The sequence below is a fragment of the Heteronotia binoei genome, chromosome 21, assembly GCF_032191835.1.
Source record: "Heteronotia binoei isolate CCM8104 ecotype False Entrance Well chromosome 21, APGP_CSIRO_Hbin_v1, whole genome shotgun sequence".
NCBI classification, from domain to species: Eukaryota; Metazoa; Chordata; class Lepidosauria; order Squamata; family Gekkonidae; genus Heteronotia; species Heteronotia binoei.
In genome coordinates, this window is record NC_083243.1 from 101,330,179 (window position 1) to 101,353,564 (window position 23,386).

Consider the following 23,386-nt stretch of genomic DNA (forward strand, 5'->3'; position numbering starts at 1 on the left):
CAGGGTGACTGTTGTGGGGGAGGAAGGTAGAGGAGATTGTGAGCCGCTCTGAGACTCTTCGGAGTGGAGGGCGGGATATAAATCCAATATCTTCTTCTTCTTCTTCTTCTTCTTCTTCTTCTTCTTCTTCTTCTTCTTCTTCTTCTTCTTCTTCTTCTTCTTCTTAACTCCACAGTCCTAACTGCCACAGGTGGTAGCTGCATCATTCCACAGTTTGGTTCTAGTTTATAATACCATCCAACTAAGAATGAAATTTCATAAGGGAAAGGTCTTCTTAAAATATTATTAAAACAAGGTCTTAAACAATGCAATACAAAAGAGAGTTCAATGGAATTGGAAGACTCCAACTCTGCTTAGTATTGTACTGTAAATCTGCAATGATTTAATCAGCTATTGTTTCTTTCCACCCACTTTTGACAGATAGTATAATTTTCTCATACCTTTTGGGTTTTTCTAAAAGAAAGAATTAAAATTTAAGGCTTGGGTTTAGCACTAGACTCAGACAACTCAGCCCTGTGTTTCCTCCTAAACGTTCAGTATGTTTCTACAAATAAATACAGGCAAGTATGTTAGCCCAGAAAAGGCGGTTCAAGTATCTCCCCCCACCCCCCCAGCTTTGATGCATACACAGTTCATAATGATGCATTTAATTAATGGTGAATGCATATAGATTTCTTCTGGCTGACTAGACATCTGATAACCACATTAACTCCAGATGAAGTCAGCATGTTTATTGTCATTGCCCTGAATACCAAAGCAAATCAAAATGGTTGAATTATAGCAACAATGTGATTGCAAAATACAATTATATTTTTAAAGAAAGTACAGAATCCTAACAACTAGAACCATGCACAGGAAATCTGTTCACATAGGCACCATCCCACCAACATTAAGCACCTTAAGCCCTGTTGATTCCAATGGAAGAGTTAAAACAACCTTTTCCAGCCTCCCCTACTGAAAACAATGGTGCTTTAAAGTGCTTGATTCTGGCCAAATTGGGCCAAATTGTTGTTATTTTAACACAATGAAAAGGAAAAGCAGACCAGTAAACAACTTCTGCATTGCCCATTACTTTGACCCAAGGAAACACCTAAGCAAATAACTGGGATGCATCACATGGCAAGCCATCAGTTTTGTCCAGTCAAGAACTCTTAAGAAAAACCTATATTGTACCAAACATGCTACTAAAACTAAAAAGGCATTTAAAATAGTGCTGAAAGATAGAGTTGCATTAAGTCAGAATGGAGCCAAGAACAGAAGTGCTATGGCCAGTATTCTTTGAATTGCCTGAAGCAACTTTTCCAAGAGTCAAATGCCAGCATTTTCCTTATTAAGGAATGCCCCCGAACTAAGCCTTTCCTGGGGAAAAAAAGAGCAAGAACCCTTATTGAAAAGATTATCTTTGCCATTAATAATCCCACTGTAACAGTTCCTTATTAGTAAACTCCATGGCAAAACCTGACATATTTACTGCTTGTAGTAAACTTTATGTATCTGCAACAATATTCATAATCAAGAGCCGGTGACCACAGCAAATCGTTCGAGTCTTGCAAATGATCAAGTGAAAGCTTAATTGTACTGAAAAGACCAGAGTCCTGACAAGTCGGAAAACTTTTCCACACACTTTTACTCCAGAAAAATAGACCCTTTCCTAAAGATGAAAAAAGTGTGCTGAGAGGATTGGAAACATAAGAATACATATTTTAAAAAAAGAAAAGAAACACAACCATCCTGATATCACAGGCTGAGCTGAGACAGAAACCTGATCTTGTACATTGAATGGGCAACATTTGGGTCTGTTTTATGCGAATTGCTCCAAGCTGTTTTGGCTAGAAATGTACAGATTTTAAGGTAAAGCATACCATATAGACAGTGTAAGTCATATACACTTTTGGAACACGGTTCTCCGTTACTTTTCATCTGCTAAAGGTAGTGTCCAAATTTTTCTTACTTCTCTAGGTAAGTTCACTGCTGTTTAATATGGCACTACAAGATATTTGTCATTCATTAAACTTTTCCTCCTTATAGGTTGTCTGTAAATTTCTTCTGGATCCTTTAATTTTTAAACTGTGGTAATTGTTTTGTTTTGCTTCTTTTTTCCCATCTTAATTTTATTTAAAGATTATTTTTGTAGATATTCTGCACACTTTTCCATCACAGGGCAAGAAACATGGCAAAATGCACTTCTCAGAATAAAATTTGCAAGCAAAGGTTAATAGTTGAATACCACATTTATTTATGTAAGCAAGTTCTTTATGGAATCAGTGCAACTTATTTATAATTAAATACCATTTAAAGAAATTATGCTTTGATCTGATTTTTTAAATTAAATTAAATCCTTACTACTGTTTCAAAAAGCTAATGAACTGTTTCTTTTTTTAATACTGTTGGTTGGTTAATTTCTCAGTTGGTAAAAGTTGGATCTATTTTAAGCCACACATTTTAAATTGACACTTACAACTTAAATATGATCCATACAAAGAAATGATCTAACAAAAAAGTGGAAGAAAGTGGAAGTTGCTTAGCATAATTACTAATACAAGTAATAATTAGTTGTAAGAGGCAAGGTTAAGAACACTCATGCAAATATTTGGCTGCCTTTCATTAATTGCCTTTGGTGGATTTAGAATTGCCAAACAGCTGTAGTCAAATTATCTGCTTAGCCCTTAAAATCATGCATAGAATGACCTAATTGTAAATGATGAATTTTTTACATTTAGAAAACTTTTATTATGGTAATAGTCATGGCTTTATTATATGCTGACACATGATAATAGTTTATCGCTTCTCAGCTACTAACTTCTGTTTACCAGTCATGTCTGGAAATGCTTGAAACCAATTGCCGAATGTATGAGAAATGCACAAATCTATTGCACATACATGAAAAAAAATATACATACCGGTAATTGTGGCAATTCAGAGTGGAAAAGGAAAACATTCTCAGAGTTTTTGATAAATTATTTTAATTTACCAACCCAAATATCTTCATAAATTATCCATACATTTTATACATTGTTTTGCTTTTGAATACAACTGAGGACTTGGGTCTCCTCCCTATATTAAAGTAAATGATTTCCCTATGTTAAATTTCATTTTCAGCATTTTCTCTGTTTTCTCTCTGTGTGCTTCTGAAGTCTAAAGTCTATTTTTTATATTTTTTATATTTTTTACAAAAGTTAAGAAAGATTCCTCTCATCTATTGAAAAATATAATTACAAATAAGATGTTGTGTCCACTATCTGGTGACATTAACATTCATTGACTTACTAGCATGTTTATATTTATTTGCTCTTACAAAGAATAACTTTGAAACTTTGGGAAATTTTCATGAAATTAATGAAACATGAAATTAATCTGAAATGGTGGATTTCTATGCAAGTTGTAATACATGCATGTAAAGTATAACTGTGACTTAGTACAAGCAGTGTTATTCCACAGAATACAAAGATTTAAAGTTCTTTAAAATATTTTTGGATCACACATTTGATGTCATTGCACAAAGCTGTTTGTTTGTCTGTATATATAGTTACATGCCCTTAAGACAGGTTATTAAACTGTTTAGCGTTGGCTACTAGGAAGGGAAAAAGTTTTTACATCCTCGCCTAGGGACAAAAGGGTTCTTAATAATAAGCAAAGGGAAAATTTTAAAATGTTTTCTTTAAATTAAAAATCAAACAGAATTGTTTTTAATGAACGTCCAAAGTTAGGAGAGAGCAACTTCCAGGCTTCAGCTTTGCAGCAACTGTAAAAAGGGTTTTTCCCCCTGTGAGATCAAAAGAATCTAATTAACTTTTCTATAAGGTAAACAAACTAGTAACTTGAAATATCCTCCTGAGTTATCTGGGTAGTGGAGTCAGGGCCTCAGTGTGTTTTGTCTTTTGCTTTTTATAAAGCAGACATTTTCCATATTGTTCAGGAAAAGAGACCCTATGTGTTTTGGACATGAGCTGAGGCAACACTCTTCAGCCGTGGCTGTTTTATAGCCAATGAAATATTTAAATGAAATAGCTGCAAAACTGCCAGGCTGAAAGCATTGGGAAGATTAATAGAGTACTGTTCTGTTAATATGGATTCATTCTCCCAAATCCACTTTAAGTGGAGCCTCCTTAGGACAGAAGCACGCAACAGAAAGTGTGGGAAAGTTGGATACTCAGATACAGGGGAGGGGGAGATGAGATAAGAGACTTCTCAATGAACCCCAGGTGCTGAACAGCCTGGGTTTTTGTTTTTTGTTTTTGTTTTTGGAAAGAAGGAAGACGGGAAAGTTGAGTGGCAGTTTTATGTATCCTTTCTAACCAACCAAAAATTATTGAAAAAATGAAGGCTTAATGGATAGTTTTTATCAATATCATTTGACTTTTTTGAGAAGTTTGTATCAGCTACACATACACTGGCTGGTCTCGTGAATTATTCAGTATATGTTGTGATTGTCTGAGCCATCCTTGGGTTTGAAACCTTGATTCTTTAGGACTTGCAAAACTGAGACAGCTCATAATCGGAACCATTCAGAAGACCATGAAATCAGTTAACTAAAACTTTTGCTGAAAGAAGGGGGGATGAGTAGTCATGTGCTTTCAATTGGACTACTTACTCCCTTTCTAAGGTACATAATAATAATGTACAGGCACATAATAAAAGACCCAGGGCTGCTTTTACTAGGGAATATCAGCTTCAGAAGGGGCTATTGAAGTCAAGCAATAGTAGGAGGAAAGGACACTTAACTACCTCCCCAACCACCATCTATTCCAGGGGTGTCAAACATGCGGCCCAGGAGCCAAATCAGGTCCCCAGACTGTTCCTATCAGACCTCCGAGCAACTGTCTGTCATCTGCTTCCTTCTCTCTCTCTCTCTCTCTCTTGCTTCCTTCTGCATTACAGTTTACTTTGCAAGGCTTGCTCAATCGCACAGGAGCTACAGAGCAAAGACTCTATTTTCTCCATCAGCTGAGGCTCCTCCCTTGGGGGGAGGGAGAGCTTGCTTTGCCAGGCTCTCTCACTCACACAACAGAGATACTGAGCCAAGCCTCTCTTCCTTCTACTGGCTGAGGCTCCTCCCCCTCCTGGCCCCCTGGGGAAGGAAGGAAAGAGCCAGAGCTTCCTTTGCCCAGTTCCCTGGATCCCATGGGAGAGATATAAAGAAAGCACCTTTAAGACCAAGTGCTAATGTTTTAAGTATGTTTTATTTTAAGGGGTTTTTTTAAAAAAATTAATTGTGTTCGTCTGCATCCTTCATATCTCTGCTACCTGGCTTTACTTTTTATGGCACATATGGCCCAGCCCGACAAGTTCTCATTTATGTCACATTCGGCCCTTGTAACAAATGAGTTTGACACCTCTGATCTATTCAGTTCAAACCTTCCTAGCAGTGAGACAATTCTTGGGGAGTTTATTTGCCATGTACATTGATGGTTCATAAGAGTTAAGCTCTTCCTTCCCCTCACCACTTCTCCACTCCAGATTCCTTAGGAAAAGTAGCTCTTTGACTTGCCATGTGTGCCCATTGTGTGCAATGAGTACTTAGACCCTCTGAGCAGCCTGTGAATATTTTAAAAGGTTCCTGTCATCCCACCTATACTAGTACAATCCCTCCTGATATGAATAAAGTAAAGGTAGTCCTCTGTGCAAGCACCAGTAGTTTCCGACTCTGGGGTGACGTTGCATCACAACGTTTTCACAGCAGACTTTTTATGGGGTGGTTTGCCATTGCCTTCCCCAGTCATCTACACTCCCCCCCCACCCCCTGCCACAACAAGCTGAGTACTCATTTTACCGATCTTAGAAGGATGGAAAGCTGAGTCAACCTTGAGCAGGCTACCTGAAACCCAGCTTCCACCGGGATTGAACTCAGGTCGTGAGCAGAAAGTTCAGACTACAGTACTGCAGCTTTATCACTCTGCACCACAAGGAGGCCTTGGGCTTATCATTTTTTAACAGTAGCTGCCACTCTACACAGCAGTTTTTAATACTGGATGGGGAGGGAGGAAATCAACTGGCTTTCCATTGTGTGTACTCAAGCTCTTGGGCACAACTGTATGACGCTTCAGATCCAAGCCTAAAACTGCTGGCCAAATGACCAACTGCTGAAGTTAAGTACTGGATGGACACACAGAAACGAAAAGCACTCCCAGCTACCACTGAGTTTTAATGGTTTCACTGAAACTAAGCAGCTCTGAAAGTAGGTGGCTGAACATCTCTCACTATAACAATGTATTTCCAGGCAAAGGAGATCAATTCCCCTGGAGAAAATGGCTGCTTTGGAAGGTGAACTCTATAATATGATGCCCCTTTGAAGTCCCTCCTCTCCCCAAGCCCCACCTTCCTCATGCTCTACCACAAAATCTCCAGATATTCCCCAACCCAGCGTTGGCAACCCAACCTGGAAGTGCTATTTCACCAGCGGGAACAAGTTTTCCTGCTGCAGCAAACAGGGGATTGATTTAGAGTGCAGAAAAAGACAGGAGGGAGGAGGGTTAAATTCTGTCTTACTTCATGCTGCAGTTCCAAATCAAATCTCCCCCTCCCCAATCACATTTGCTATTAAAAGTAGTTTAACAATAAGGAAGATCTGAAAATGGATCTTCAACACCTTTCTCGTTTGGCCCTTAAATCATCTTAAATCCAAATAACTGGTCTCAAAAGGGCTCTGGCTTGGATTGTGATGAAGATATTTGCTTTCATAAATGGAGCTCAACTGGTAACTTCAATCATATCTCTTTATTCTCAAACTCATAATTTAATGACAAAAGCAGCAATTATTAATGAAATGTATTTCTGAACTAATCTAGGACTCTGGAAATTACACATGAAGATAAATGCACAAACTTAAGGATAAATCAGTTGAGTTAAAGTGGAACTGGTTTACACCTACAGTTTTCAGTTTGCTAATGCCAAATCCAAGTAGCAAACCTGAAGCATCAGTTTGGCAGGATATGTAGCTATTCTCCTGCACTGAAAAAAAAAAAACCCAAATTTGATAATAGCAATTAAATTTGTGCAATGTTTCAAGGTGTAGCTGGTATCTAGAATAGCACTTAACAGGATTATCTGCCAAGTACTTTCCTAAAACTGTACTGGGACTCTGTAGAGTCTCCTTTCTAAAAAATTCTTGTCAAAGTTTTTTCTTTTATTTTCCTGATGGATGGATACTGTTTTTAGCTTCAAATTAGGATCTCAAGTTTTGTACTCATATTAGAGGACAGCTGAAAAGACCTGACTGGAACATGATTTTTAAGCAGATGCTTAAAATAACCTGAGTGTGGGTAACTTGCATTTCTTTAATTAAAATAATTTGAAATCCACACAGTAGATTGTTAGAATCCTGGTTCTCATCATCATAGTATTTTTGACCCTCACCCAATCCATACTTCCTTTCTTCTAAGTGTGGTTTCTTGTTTCAGAAAACTGCTGGTCTATAGATGATGAACAATGTCCCTTCACAAAGTATCATGGAGCATCCACCCAGAGATCAGTTTACATGAGCATGCGCAACCCTCTTTACTATTGTAATAGGCCACCTTAGTTACTCCTTCAGAAGGCTTGGGGGAATGATTTGGTCTCTCAATCTCTATTCAAGAGCATCCAATGACTACCACCACCCCATGCTTAGACCTTCCCCATCATTTCTCTCTTTGGCTAAGTTTCTGGCTTGGGCTGGTAGTCTGGAATCCAGCTTTACATTGCTATCAAGATTTACCCCAGGCAAGGTCTCTTTTAAGCCTGCTGATTGCATTCCTGCCTCTCCTTCCCCTGATGCACTCTTGGTCAAATATTCCTTGATGTCAGCCAGATGTTCTTGCCACATCCCAAGTGCCCAGATTGCCTTGGAGTATACTACATTACACATACACTGACTGAGGAACTTTCCAGCAAAGAGTAAATTACTTGATGACTTGTTCAAAATCTGCTTTACCTAGGACAAAAATTTGCTTCATATAGCTAACGACAAATTTGATAAAAGCAATTAAACTTGTGCAATATCTCAAAAGTTGGCATTTAGAATAGCACTTTAACAGGATTCTCCACCAAGTGCTTTCCTAGCACTGTATTGGGACTCCACAGACTCTCCTTTCTAAAATTGCTTGTCAGAATATTTCCTTTCCTTTTCCTGATGGATACTGTCTTTAGCTTCAAATTAGGATCTCAAGTTTTTCTCACATATTAAATTAAATCCAGCATGATAAACATGAAATTAAATCCAGTGAAGACAGAGGTCCTGTACCTAAACTTGTGGGGGGGATCAGGAACCCAGCTCTCAACCCTGGGTGGGGCACCGTTGACATCAGCACCAAGGGTGAAAAGACTAGGGGTGATTCTGGATGCCTCACTTTCCATCAGCCTTTTACCATCTTCAGCTGGTCAGGCAACTGGTTCCCTATCTCTCCTCCTGGGACTTAGCTACAGTGACCCATGTAATGGTCACTTCCAGGCTAGATTACTGTAATTCACTCTACGCATGGCTGCCCTTCAATCTGACCAGGAAACTGCAGCTAGTGCAAAATGCAGCAGTGCACCTGCTGACTGCAATGTCTGTGTGGCTGCACATTCAGCTGGTACTGCACCAATTGCACTGGCTGCCAATTGAACACCAGATCCAGTTCAAGGTTTTGGTGTTAACCTTCAAAATCCTATGCAGCCAGGGACCAACATAGCTGTAGGACTGTCTCTCCCCATATGTACCCCGGAGAGCTTTGCACTTTGAAGATCAACACCTTCTGGTACTCCCCGGCCTGAAAGACATTTGCTTAGCCTTAACCAGGGCCAGGTCATTTTCTGCCCTGGCCCCCGCTTGGTGGAACATGCTCCAGCCTGAGATCAGGGCCCTCTGGGATCTGGACTGTAAAACAGAGCTGTTTTGCCAGGCCTTCGACTGAAGTGGCAGACGTCCAACCATCTTGGCCCTCCCTGCTCATATTGCCCTCCTTAATAGCCCTATAGTGCTGAAGAGATCTGCACAGTATCTTCTAGTGCAGTGGTCCCCAACCTTTTTGGCACCAGGAACCAGCAGGGTGGGGAAAACACAGGGTGGAGGACTGACTTTGGCCTCCCCCCTCCCGTGCCGCACAGCCTCACCACCCTGCCCTGCCCCACCCCCTCCTCCTGCATTGCCTCCTCCTCCCTCCATGTTTATTATGTTAAGCCAGGGGAAGCATCTTCCTGGCTCTTTAAAAGCTCACCCCCCACCACCCGCAGTGGCTGCGGTGAGCGATCTGCTAAACAAGCGGCGCTGCCTTTGCCTCTGGAGACAAGGGCAGCACGGCTTGTTCAGCAGTTGTTCGCTGCTGCTACTGGTTTCCCCCACGGATCAGCTGCTGCCATGGGGGAGGGAGGTGAGCTTTTAAAGAGCCGGGAAGGCGCTTTCCCCATCTTAACCTAATAAACACAGAGGGAGGAGGAGGCAACGCGGGAGGGGGAGGAGGTGGCACGGGGGGGCAAGAGGCTGTAGGGCACCGCGGGGGGGCAGCTCAGCTGGTAGCCCAGTTGCTGATGGGCCATGGACCGGTACCAGTCCGGGGCCCAGTGGTTGAGGACCGCTGTTCTAATGAATAAGATGCCTTATTGACCAGCTAGTCAGCACTCATGCAGGAGGCACTCTGGCAGTGCTGGATTTATGTATAGGTTAAGTAGGCTGAAGCCTAGGGCCTCTAAATCTAGGGGGCCTCCACAACCCTGCCCCCCCACCAGGCAGTCTTCCCTCTCCCAAAATTGCAAACCCAGTTCTTCATGTGAGGGCTGGGCAACTTGGGCCCAGCAGCTAGGAGACTCAGGGCCAGCCAGTGGGGCCCTATTTGAAATTCTGGGGTGCAGCTGGAAAAAAATTTGTGGGGCCCAGTTCACAGCCAAAGTCTGCAGAATCTTATAAATAAAATCCATATAGATTGCCCTGATGCGGGGGCCTCCTTAGGAGCAGCCTGCGTGGCCCAATTTGGCCTAATTGCTCCAATTGCCTTAAGGCCAGTCCTGATGAGACTGTGCAGGGGTTGGACTGACAAGCCCTGCCCCTTCTAGGTCCCTTGTGCCAGTATTCAGAGTACAGACTCCAGGACTCCAGAGACAGCAGCGCAGAGTCAACTGCAGCAGCTCAGAGTCAGCAGCCCAGAGTCAACCAACTGCACAGCCTTCCCCAGCTCAAGGGTCAGGTCAGTAGTGGTACGTGCTGCACTTTAATCAGTGCGAGAATGTGGGGGGGGGGGGGCTGGCTAGGGCAAATAAACCAGGCAAGCAAGCTCTCCTAAGTCCCTTCCATTCCTTCCCTCCTCCTTGGCTTGAACAGAGCAAGCACATGTGACTGGCACTGGCCTCACCCCTCTCAGGGACCCCTTCACTTCACCCTGTCGGTGCATGCAGCATGCACTTGCAACCCCTTTCTCAGAACTTCTTGGATATGAAAAGAAATATTGATGGTGTCAATTGTCATGCCAATAAATCCAAATACTGCTTCATACAGTAATAGTGGATTGATTGTTCTAAAGCCATTGCAGAATCTAATCAAAGTTTTACATATTTATTTTATATAACATTTTTTGACAGTTGGCTCTTTTAAATGGCTAGTATTGATTGTTGGATGGGAGCCTGGTGTTTGCTGCTGCTGGAATTATTAGATGAAAAATTATAGTTAATTATTAACTTATGTTTTTGCATCATTTTCAAGCCTCCTAATTGTATGTGTCTTGGAGAAAATTATTTTGAATCCTTTTGGCAATTTTGGGAGTTTATACATTTTTGAAAATGTTTAGATTGGGAAATGATGTTGTGCTATAGGGCTGGCTTGTTGGATGTGACAAAATAGACTCTATCTTATGTTTGCTTTAGTTTAGGTTGTTTAATTTCGTTAAAATAGCCACCTACCCTGGGAAGTAGGGCAAAACTTCAGGGTAGGTCTACAAATCTCAGATGCCTCTATAGCCAAAAAGCGCCAGGGGGAAGAGTCAGAAGATATAAATGCTCTAGCCAGCCTGGGAGGGGGGAGTCATCCTGCAACCCTCAGAGAGGCCAGGATGCTCTTGCTGCAGATTGCCCGCAGGCAGAGAGAGGTCTTGGGGATCAGGGAAGGCAGCAGTGGGAAGGGATCCTCAGAGGGATCCAGAACTACCTGTAGAAGGCAGGAGGCCAGTGTAATATGCACTCTTGTAGAATGAGGCTTACCATTCAGAGGAGACAATGCATACTTTGGATCTCCAAATATGATAATTATCTTAGTCTTTTAGAACTAGTGACAAAATTTGATCCATTTTTACTTGGTCATATCAATCGGTATGGACATTCTGGATCAGGCAATCCCTCTTATTTGTCAAAAACTATATGTGAGGAAATGATTCAACTCATGGCAAAAAAAAGTTAAGGATACAATTCTGGCTGATGTGAGAAAGGCTGGATATTTCAGCTTTTCAGTAGATTCCATTCTTGACATTTCACATGCTGGTCAGTTGTCTTTAATTATCAGATATGTATCACCTGAAGATGGTTTGCCAACTGAGAGATTTTTAACTTTCCTTGAGCTAAAAGACTACTCAGGAGAAAGTATGGCTGATTTAGTTTTCAACTATTTCACTACTGAACTTGAAACTGACTTTAGAAAATGCCATGGGCAGTCTTATGACAACACTGCCAACATGGCTGGTAAGTACAATGGTATGCAGAAAAAAATCATTGAAAAAAAAAACAATTTGCAAGATTTATTCCATGCACAGATCACTCTATAAATCTGGTGAGCTGCTCAGCTGTAGATTGCTACCTTGATACAGTGAACTGTTTTGGCATTATCAATGAAATTTATACCTTCTTTTCATCCTCCACAAAGAGATGGGCAGTTCTAAAATCATTTTTGCCACCAGTCTAAAGTGCCTAAACATTTGTCAGACACCATGTGGGACGCACCTGCAAAGGCCACAGAAGCTGTTTTGTAAAGTTACAGTGCTATCACTGATATCCTCAGTCATTTGTACTCTGATGTTAATGGGAAAGGGGAGACCAGGCTTCAAGCTAACAATCTTTTGCAGAAAATGGAAGAATCTGAATTTGTGTTTATGCTGCATTTTTGGATTCATGTACTAGGTCATTTTCACAAGGTCAGCAAAGCTCTTCAGAAATCAGACCTGTTATTGAGTTCTTGTGCAAGTTTGTACAATTCACTTCTGGATTTTTAAAGGAAAATTAGAGAAGATTTTGATGAGCTTGAGAAACAAGCAAAAGCCACCTTGTCAAAAGTTAAGGAGAGCCAGTTTGGTGTAGTGGTTAAGTGTGCGGACTCTTATCTGGGAGAACTGGGTTTGATTCCCCACTCCTCCACTTGCACCTGCTAGCATGGCCTTGGGTCAGCCATAGCTCTGGCAGAGGTTGTCCTTGAAAGGGCAGCTGCTGTGAGAGCCCTCTCTAGACCCACACACCTCACTGGGTGTCTGTTGTGGGGGAGGAAGGTAAAGGAAATTGTGAGCTGCTCTGAGACTCTTCAGAGTGAAGGGTGGGATATAAATCCAATATCTTCTTCTTAACTACAAAACAAGGAGACAAAAAGTAAGGGAACGGCAAAGAAATGACAGAAGTGCACCTGATGCCTTAGATGCACTTTCTTCAAGAGATGTTTAGAATAAAATCCTTTATTCCTATATTAGATGCACTTGAAGCCAATTTAAAAAGAAGCACTATGTACAGTGATGTTGCACAATTGTTTTCCATTCTTGCAAACCTGACAGCATCTAAGCAAGAAATTCAGCAAGGTGTTGAGCTGTTGACAGAAGCATACCCAGAAGATATTGATGTGAAACTTATTTATGAACTTTTGCACTTTCACCTGTACGTGAGACAAAGCCACAGGCTTACAGAAGAGCACTCTCTGTCTCATACAGACCTTTATCAAATTATATACAAGGAAAAAATTCAGACGGCTTTCCTAATGTGGAAGCAATCTTGTGGCTATTTCTAGCTTTATGGTCACTAACTGCTCAGGAGAGAGGAGTTTTTCAAGACTCAAAAGAATAAAAAATGAATTAAGGGCCACAGTGTCTCAAGAGAGGTTGTCCACAGTGAGCATTCTGTACATTGAAAGTGACAAACTTAGATGGACAAATTTTGATGAAATTTTTGATTATTTTGCTATGAGGAAGGCTAGAAAAAACATTTTTAGTCTTACTGTATTTGATGGTTGTAGTTTACTTCTTAATATGTATTTTAAAACTGACTGTTTAATGACAACATAAAGTAGATTTTAAAAGTGCCACACTGTCAGGTAATCATGATCATATTATTTACACTTCCCATGCAATGTAATTTGTAAACTCAAGTTTGTTTTTTTTAAGAATAACATTACAACTTAATTTTCCTAAAAATTAATGCTTATTCCACAAAAGGTTTACAAAGTTCAGTTATTGCAAAAGTTTTTCAGTGTTAATTTTAACATTTATGCATTTTTCAATCAGTACGGTATTTAACAATAACACCTTATGTTCTTTAGAGAAGAAATTATGAATTGCAGAATTTTAAATACCTGTCATCATCCTTGGCTTCACTCAGTTTTGTTTATAACACTCTTCCATTTTCTTCTAGTCGTGAGGGTGGGAGATTGGGAGGGGCCTCACAAGTACAGTAGCCTAGGGCCTCTCTTCATCTAAATCCAGCCCTGCACTCCAGACTACCACAAACCCATCTGCCATCTTATTCTGAATTAATTTTAAACTGGAATTAAATTGTATATTTTACTATTGTTTTTACTGTGAAATGACTTGTTGTGACCCGCCCTGAGGCCACTGTGGGGGGCGATGTCAGGATCAAAAGTACCTAGCTGACCCAAGGAAAGCTATGCATCTTCTTGAACTTAAATCTAGCTTTGGCCAGGGAGGACTTGATCAGTGAAAATAATGGTCCACTTGCATCCCTATCATCCATCAGTCCCAAACCTGAGGGCGGGGGGTGGGATAGCCTTGCTTATCCAGGAGTATTTCCCCTTCAGGCCACTTCCCATCCCCAAAATTTCCAACATAGATTGAATTGGCCTCGTGTAGGCTGCTAAGGTAAAATTGGCTGCCTGCCTGGTGTCCTAATTGCCTACCACACTGGCTGACAGCCTGCTGGGCCTTGGAGTTCCCAAGACTTTTGATTCTTGGGGACTTCAATGCCCATGTTGATGCTGAGGAAGTGGGGAGGAGGGAGCAGCAGTGGCACCCTTTTGGGACGTGGTTCATTCATGCTGCTAGCCTGCCCGAGTGCTGAGTAGCATACAGCACAGTTTTACCTGCCAATCCGCTGATCAGCGGGGGAAGGGAGCCGCCTTTAGACAGCCCGGGAGGTGCTCTGTTGCCCTTCCAGACATTGAAATAGACCTGGGATGGGGAAGGGAGGGAGAAGGAGGTGGGGAGCGCAGCGCCACAGGGGGAAGTGTGGGGGCGCTGTGGAGGGGGGTGGCAGGCCACTGGTATGCCTAGGGCGCCATGCAGCCTTGGGCCATACTGCTGCCAGCTCACGCCCATCAGAATTATATAGGGTAATTCGGTCTTTGACATCCCTTAAAAAAGGGAGCCAAAATAATAGGAATCTGTCTATCAGCTGTGAGACTTTTGCAAGTTTTTTTGCAAATAAAGTTCTGTCACTCTGCCATGACCTGCCAGCCAATTTGGATAGAGTAAGTGAACTGGAGGCCCCCTAACTGTCCCTGGATTCAGTCCTTGAGATGTTCAGACCGTTCTCTTCTGCTGATGTCAACAGAGTCCTGTGTGCTGTTAGACCCATCACATACCTCCTTGACCTGTGCCCCTCGTGACTGATTAAGGCAGGTGGCAAGAGGATACAGGGCCCACTGATGGATATTGTCAACTTATCCCTGGCACAAACCAAGGAATCCCTGCAGGAATGAGGCCATGAAAATCCCTGCATGAACACATCGGGGAAAGCCATCAAAACTATTATCAATAATAACGAATTCCTTTATTCCAAACACTCCAACTACAATATTCCAACTAATTCATGTCATAAGCCTGCAGCGATGGCTCACCCACTAGGTGCTCTTAAAGGTTTCAAACAGTAAAAGGTTTCCTCACCAAAGAAATTCATACAATGCTCATTCTTAGTTCATAGTCCTGATAAATCATGAGGAAAAAGTTTCATAAGGTCCAAATAAATTCATAGAAAGCCCATCCACGCTATCTAGTGTACTACGATTTCGTGTCTTTGTCAAGACTCTTGGCTTTTAAATGGAACCCATAAATCCTGTCAATAAATCCTGTCAATTGGATCGTTTCCAATACAGCTCTGCACCAGCCACAGGACAGAGATGCTGTTGGTCACCTTGATAGACAATCTCCACAGATGGCTGGATTGTGGTGGGTCAGCACTGCTATTACTATTAGATCTGACAGCACTGCTTGATATGGTTGATTATGATCAGGGCCAGCGCCAGGGTTTTTGACACTCCAGGCAAGGGGCATGTGCTGCCCCAACACCCCTGCTTGACCTTCCTGAATCTGTGCCAAAGCACAGATCCAGAAGGGGCTGAGTAGGGATGGTGGTGCAATGCGTGCACTCACTTTGGAGGGGTTTGGAGCCTGCTCCAAGTGCCTCCAAGATGAGCACAACTGCCACACCATGTTGCTATCCCCACACAGACCCAGAAAGGGCTGAGCAGGGATGGCAGCGAAGTGGGTGCACTTGCCTCAGAGACCCTCAGAGCAGGCTCCGAGTGTCTCCAAGGTGAGCGCACATGCTGCACTGACCCCAGTCAGCCCCTTCCAGGTCAGTGCTTTGGCACAGATTCAAAAGTGGCTTAGCAGGCATGGCAGCACAGTGGGGCACAATCAGGGACGGGGTGCCTGCCACTTGTCCCTGTGGTGCTGGCCTAGGCAGTTGCCTACTTGACCCACTGGAACATGCCAGCCCTGACTATGATCTTCTAATCCACCGTCTTGTTGATGTAGGAGTTTGGGGGTTGGCCGTACAGTGGCTTTCCTCCTTTCTCCATGGCCAGGGACAAAGAGTGGTGCTGGGTGAGAGTGTTTCCTCTAGATACCCGCTAATATGTGGGGTGTCTTGGGTACTCCTCCTCCCAATGTTGTTTAACATCTATATGTGCCCCTTTGCCTGGCTGGTATAGAGCTTCAGACTTGGGTGTCATCAGTATGCTACCAACACCCAGCTCTGCCCCACAACATTTGGCTGTGGATTTGAAGGCTGTAGTTGAATGGCTAGAACACAGCAGGTTGAAACAGAACCTAGCTAAGATGGAGGTTCTGTGGCTGGGGTGGGGCTTGGGATCAGGGCACAGATTACCAACTCTTGACTGGGCACCACTAACACCAGTGCAATCTGTTAAGAGTCTGGCTGTGATGTTGGATGCCTCCTTGAGTATGGAGGCCCAAGTCACTGATATTGCCAAAATGGAGTTTTGTCATCTGTGCCAGTCATGGCAATTGGGTTTTTTTTTCTTATCATGCACTGACCTAGCCACAGTAATCCATGCAACTGTCACCTCCAGATTAGACTAATGTAACTTGCTGTATGCTGGCCTGTCCTTGAGACTGACCCAGAAACTCCAACTGATCCAGAATGTGGAGGCATGTCCTGACAGGAATATCATGGGTGGTACATATACAACCTGTGCTGCACCAACTTCACTGGCTCCCAGTGGAGTACCAACTCAAGTTCAAGATTTTGTATCGGCCTAGAAGGACTTTAGCGGTCAGGGTGAATGTATTTATGGGACGTCTCCTCCGGTATGCCCCCCAGGAGGGCATTGCACTCTCAAGATAGCAACCTGTTAGCGGTCCTTGGCCCTAAAGAGGCCCAGCTGTCCTTAACAAGGGCCAGGACCTTCTTAGTCCTGGCCCCAACCTGATGGAACTCTCTGCCAAATTCCATCAGAGCCCTACAAGACCTTATGCAATTCCATAGGACCTGTAAAGCAGAGATGTTCCGTCAGGCATTTGATTGAGGGCAGCAATGGTTTCATCCTAGGTTGGCACCCTGTCTGTTTGCTTCATGCTCACTTACTCTCCCCCCACTGCCCGCAAAGTAGCTGCCCATCTGCAATTTGGATAAATTATCACTCGCCATCTCTTCTTAAATTTTGTAATGTTCTGAAATGTATTTTAATAATGTTTCATTGTAATTGTTTTAATAATACTGTAAATCACCCAGAGTCCTGTAATCACCCAGAGTCCTGTAGTAGCAGGAATTGGGCGATCCATAAATTTAATAATAAATAAATAAACAATCCTGTGCCATCCAACCTATATTTCAGTTAATCGCATTTTCAAGAAGGAATGTTGAATGAACCCAAGATTGGAGGGGTACTTTCCTTTCTGGCTCCCCACTTTTGGCAAGTGAACAGAACATAAGTTTATTGCTGCAGGTAAATGCCTCCATTCTTTGTTCCATAATGGAATGTATTAATAATACAGAGCTGGGATGTGGCTTATGAATATCAGTGAAAGGAACTAAAAGTGAGGTGAATGATGCCTATGAACACCCTCTACCTTTAAAGCACTGCATTCACCTACATTCCACATTGCCATCTATGTCTGAAATGCTGGCCCAGCAATCCAAACCATAGTGATATGTAAGAGACTTCCCTGCCTACCATACAGATATACATTTAGCATTGCAAAAATGACATATAAAGAATCAGATGTAAACATATGAAACTGCCTTATACTTAGTTAGACTGCAGGTCCATCTACCTCAGTATTATCTTTTCTGACTGACAGAGATGATCCATGATGTCAGGTAGAGAAAGATCCACAGTCCCTCCGAAAAGCTATGTTGGTATTCTAGTGTACATACTTGATCACTGTTACTGAGTTACTCTCAGCACTAGAATGTGCTGATCTCATTGTAGACAAAATCCACCATTTTCACTTTTACATGAGTAATGACAGAATTGGATATAGTCTTTGCTTCCATGTTTCTGAGAATACTATATCTTGAGCTCCGGTTTCCAGTGATTAAAGTCAGAGCTGGACCACAGAATGTACTAGGCCATTTCAGCCATATACTGATCCTACAAAGACTATAGGATTCAGTTAGAGCAGACACAAGTGTATATAAGATCAAATGTACGTGAATAGCTCACCAATGCAATAGTTCCCCAGCAAACCTGTGAAGTATGATACAATTTGTGGGTGTATGGTCTATGTGAATATAGATACAAAAGCTGCATGAATAATAGCCCCATGAATATTGTCCATTAATCAGTCCCTGGTTCTCTCAACAGCAAAATAAGAAAATTGGATGGTAAAAAATTATAATATAAAGTATTATAAACTAGTAGTCCAGTATTATCTCAGAAATAGCTTAGAATTTACTACTCATTCTATCACAGGAACAAAGGACTTGAATAAATCCTAACTTCCTTCTTTTGCAAATCTTATAAAAACTCTCCTGTTCTTTTTTTTTTTAGGGGAGGGGGTCTGGGTATCTGCTTTCAAATGCTGTTTCAACGCCCTTTGCCATAGAATGCATGAAACAGCTGCACTAGGGTCTTAATCAGAACAACAAAGATCCCATGCAAGCTTCTTACTGGGAACCTTGCAAGGCATCATGAAAATCTACTAAGTCAGGCACAGCCATTTGTACACACAAAAGGATCATGGGAAGAAGGCTTAAACTTTATAACTTTCACTGCCAAGTGCAGAGACTTTTTCTACTAACCTAGCCTTTATAGTTACCTCATTTTGAGCTTCTGTCCCTTCATCTTCAAAAAAACAAAGTTACTGGGGCTTGAATCAAGTCACTTTATTTTAAAAAGAAAGAAAAAAACACAGGATTTGGGGGACTGAACAGTGACTTAAAAGGTATTTCAAGTTTGTTCTTTTAGGTGCAACAAAAAGCCATTATTCCTCACATTACCACTCACTAATTGCAATTTACCATTTAAACAATAGTAAAATAAGAATTCTTTCACATGTTCACATTTGGGGTTTCTTCTAAGTTGGCATAATTATTCCTCACCTTTCCCCTCCCCTTTCAAGTTGCAGCTGATTTACAGTGACCCCAGAAGGCTTTCAAAGCCAGAAGCATTTAGAGGTTGTTTGCCATTGCTTGCCTTAGCATAATAACCTTGGAGTTTCTTGCTGGTCTTCCATCCAGTTATTGATCCTGCCTGACCCTGCTTACCTTCTGAGGTTTGACAAAATAAGACAAGCCTGTGGTACCTAGATCAGGGAACTCTCTGCTGGGGAATCCCCACTATGCAAAGCTGCAGAGTAAAGTATCATTTTGTACCATGCTTCAGGTTGACAGTATTATGGTCTGGATCAATAGACATAATTTGAAATCTGTGTTTCATAACTAGCAAGAAATTATGTTTTACTAAAGAACTTCAAGGGAAGACTTGTGCAATCAAACTACAGAACAATATTTGGGACCTACCGTGCTCCAGTGTTCTTAAAATCAAAGAGGCAGTGTAGTGCTCCTGAAAATAGACTGGCAGGCTGTAAGACTGTAGTAAAACTGCCAAAAAGCACACTGCTGAGAAATGCAGTAAGACATAATAATGAGGAACAGATGTAAAATGCTTTCTAGGCATAAAGACAGCTTTTTTGTTGAGGATGATAGCAGAAACATTAGCAAATAAATGCATCCCACGTTTACTGGCTGACTCACTTTGTGGACAGAGGAAGATGCCTAATAGTGAATATGCAAAGCTGATCTAAGAAATCTAGTATTATGAACTAGTAGTCTATTATTATAAACCTGTGCCTGTTCATTATTAAATTTATGGTGCCTGTGGGTACTTGGCACTTGCCTGTGCCCATAGATTCCTGGCATCCTCCAAGCTTTTCAGAAAGTGGGCAGGATTATTTTAACATAGGGTTTGTTCTCGGCTGTCCTCCTGCAAATGAAAGGGGTATCTACAGCTGTAAGAGCTGCAGCCACTGGAAGGTGAGGAGGACTCAAACGCCTAGAGTTGTGGCCCCATTTCCCCTTCATATTTTTGTTTTTATTCCCCAATCTTTGTTTTTACTCCCTCATCTGTGCTTTCTTGCATTTCTTTCTATTCCCCTCATATAAGTCTCTTGCAGACAAAGGAGGGAAGGCACTGTGTTTGACTATGCCTCCTGTAAAAGCTATTTTGAGATGCCATATGCCACCCCCTCTCAAAGCTCCAAATGTGCTCAAAGGCTCAAGAAAGCTGAGGACTCTTGTGATAAAATAAACAATTCAGTGGGATAATGGAGATCAACCCTTTCCCTGATCAATTTTAACTTGCTTTTGGTAGTCACAGGTGCTGTTCTTAAATTTTGATTAGTTTAAAATTTAAAAAATAGATTAATTTTAAATAATATAAAATTTAAATAGTTTAAATTTTTAATAGTCTATTTTTAAAGCTTTGTTGTTTTGTTAGTTGAGGCGTGTAACAGTGGTTTTACTGTTACATGCCTCAGACTTTTGCAGTAGGGTAATCTGTACATTCTATAAATAAATACATTAAAAATAAATAGATAAGGGGAAGGGCAGTTTTGATGCCTTGTGTAATGCAGTCTCTGCAAACTATAGTCACATACACATTCATTCCACATTCAGCCACTGTCTTTTGCCGCTCCAGAAATTATGAAATCTATCAATGTAAGTATTGCACAAGTCATGTCCATTAGCTAACACAAAACACAAAACAGTAAAGTATCTTTTCTTTTTCAGGGTACATGTTTTGTTTGCTCACCACATACAATGTCATCAAACACACTATAACCTAACCTAGAAGCCTAGTCTTTCCAGGGTATAGTCATCAAATCTGTGATCACAGTAATGACTGTACACAACTGCGGAGAAGTTCAAATAAGTTGTTTGCACCTTCATTCCACAGTGAATAGGTTGTTTCTTTGTATCAAGTGTATTACTGACCTATGAATCTATACCAGTATAGAGACACACAACTTTTCTATTTTCCATTAATTTGTAATTATTGACTAATACCTTTTTGTTTTTATGTTATATGCAATCTGCAGAACTGATGCAATCTACCAGATGTTAGGTACATCAAGAATCTAAATCAATGACATTTAGGTCTACCTAGCTTTTCCTAGGTTGTATCTGGTCCTGTATTGATCTGCAACCTTGGTGGTTTCTTTTCCCTCATGAACATTAAAATTACCACAGCTTGATTCTGTCCTCATCAAGGATTAACATTCTCAAACCACATTTTAAGATGTGTTTTTCATTAACTTCTGTATATTAATGAGAGATCCTGTAAAGTCTCTTACTTAAATTGTGTTGTCATGTGCATACCACCAAGGAGGAAATGGTCCATTCTTAAAAAGGAAAGATTCTTATGCTTTGAATGTCTGTCTTATAGAAGCTGAAGACAAAGGAAACTTACTGCCTATTTTTTTATCTGAACTGTTAAAACCATGTTTGCACTGCAGATTAACTAATGTATTGGACTCTTATAGTTATTACACAATTACTCCCAGCAAAACCAGTACTTCATATATTGGTACGTGAAATGCAGTTGTTGGCCCCAACTTGCAAAGTACCAGATGCCAGACTCCAATGACTTCAGTGGGAACTGAAAGTATTCGACACCTCTAAGGATCATTTCCAGATTTATGAATTGCTAGATACATAGACCTGGAATATCCAGTTCACTACTGCAATTTAACTACTTCATATAGTGCATTCACCAGAAAATCTCCCAATGCCTGTACAAACGATACCTGCCATTCAAATAAGAAAAGGAATTCTAAGCTCAACAGACCTTGTGGCAAATTCCTGTTCATACAAAATGTGTCCCATGGACCTTTTTCAAGCCAGGAAAACTTTAAGATTCCATCAAAAAACTGAATAACATAGTTATAGTTTTATTACTGGTCAAGGTCTGTAAATTGCATCACACTTGTCTCATTGCTCTGGTAACAATATAGGACTGCAGGTGCATGGTTGTGGGGTGGTGCTATGTGCCAATCCCATGTCAATGAAATTAAATTCTTATGTTGGAGGTTTTGCTCAACAAATGTGGACCAGGAGTTGTTGGGAAGCTTTAAGGGTACTTTTTGTGTTCTGTTAAAGGTATTATTTGACAATCTCTAAACATTTTTAGTCTATTCAGCTTTCAGCACATGGCAGCCCCATAGTTTCCAACAGAACTGCTTACAGAAGCAAATCTGCACCCATGCCTCAAGGCTAATTTATGTAACCATTAAGTCTATAGTGGGCCCTCCAAATCTCCTTGAAAGCACTCTATATGTTCCCTGTTCAAACAAAAAAAATGTGAAGGTATGCAAAGTTTTTCTTAAAGATACATTGAGAATATAAGTACATTCACAGATTTTATATGCATCAGCTAAGCATTTCTTGGTTTCTTTTGTATTAGCTCTTTGCTGATGCTGAATTTGTCACATCTAGGTATTACCATCCACAGGATTGGGATATGTTTGGTTTTGGCATGCCACCACTAGTGACTTGATATCATTGTAGTTTATCCCTTCAGGTTTACAGGATAAGGACTTGGAAGACCAAGAAGACTATGACAGCCACTGTTTGCTGCTGCTTCTTGCAATATTGGTACTTAGATATGCATTACAATTATACCTCCAGATTCCATAAGTATTCATTATAGAAGGTGTTTGTTGTCTGTGATTCCACATGAACATTTGGAGTCCTGAGAATCTGAGCTATAATTTTTTTCCAGTTTAAAAAATCCTAGCTCTCCTGGCTGTGGTGATACATTTGAGAATGTGTAGATTGCTCTTTCACACATGCTAAATAATGCAGTTTCAATCCACTTCAGTGACCATTTCCAAGTTAATTTTGTCACTTCACATAGACCGATTTTGCAGTCAGCTTACCCCGCTGTCACGTTCCTCTTCTCTGCGCAGTGTCCGTCAGATTTCTCACTATCTGTGCTGGAGTTACAGGAAGCGTCGCGGCTTTAGTGCAGCGAACGGAAACCACTAAAAATCAGTTTCCATTTGCTGCGCGAAAGCCACGACACTTACTGTAACTCCGGCGTAGATAGTGGGAAATCTGATGGACATTGCGTAGAGAAGAGGAACGTGACAGCGGGGTAAGCTGAGTGCGAAATTGGTCATAGTGAAATCCAGGGCTTTTTTTTCGAGCAGGAACACACAGGAATGCAATTCCGACTGGCTTGGCATCAGGGGGTGCAGTCTAAAATACAAATGAGTCCTTGCTGGGTTTTTTCTACAACAAAGCCCTATGTGAAAGTGTTGCGTCTTGCATTTCAGTCTTGAAGTTACAACGCAGCGAACACTACAGAGGTGACCAGTGGGACTCCACTGGTCCCCGGACGTAGCTCGCAAATACGCTCCGCCAATCAAGATCTGTGGCGGGAAGTTTAACTGGCCAGGATTGGACCTGGCCAGGCTGAAGGTTGTTCCTGGGTATGTATATAATCGGGACCCAGCCCGCGTTTCCCTCTCTTGTGATGTACTCGCTAATAAAGCAT

At 41.4% G+C, this 23,386-nt stretch overlaps 1 protein-coding gene across 1 annotated transcript in view; it reads left to right on the forward strand.

Annotated features, from left to right (window-relative positions):
* The first annotated feature begins 1,840 nt into the window (after window positions 1-1,840).
* Window positions 1,841-23,386, forward strand: part of ALX4 (ALX homeobox 4) — a 189,206-nt gene continuing 167,660 nt past the window's right edge. Inside the window, exon 1 of the mRNA XM_060262643.1 lies at window positions 1,841-1,929. The gene's annotated coding sequence lies outside the window, so the exon portion shown is untranslated. The remainder of the gene's footprint in view (window positions 1,930-23,386) is intronic.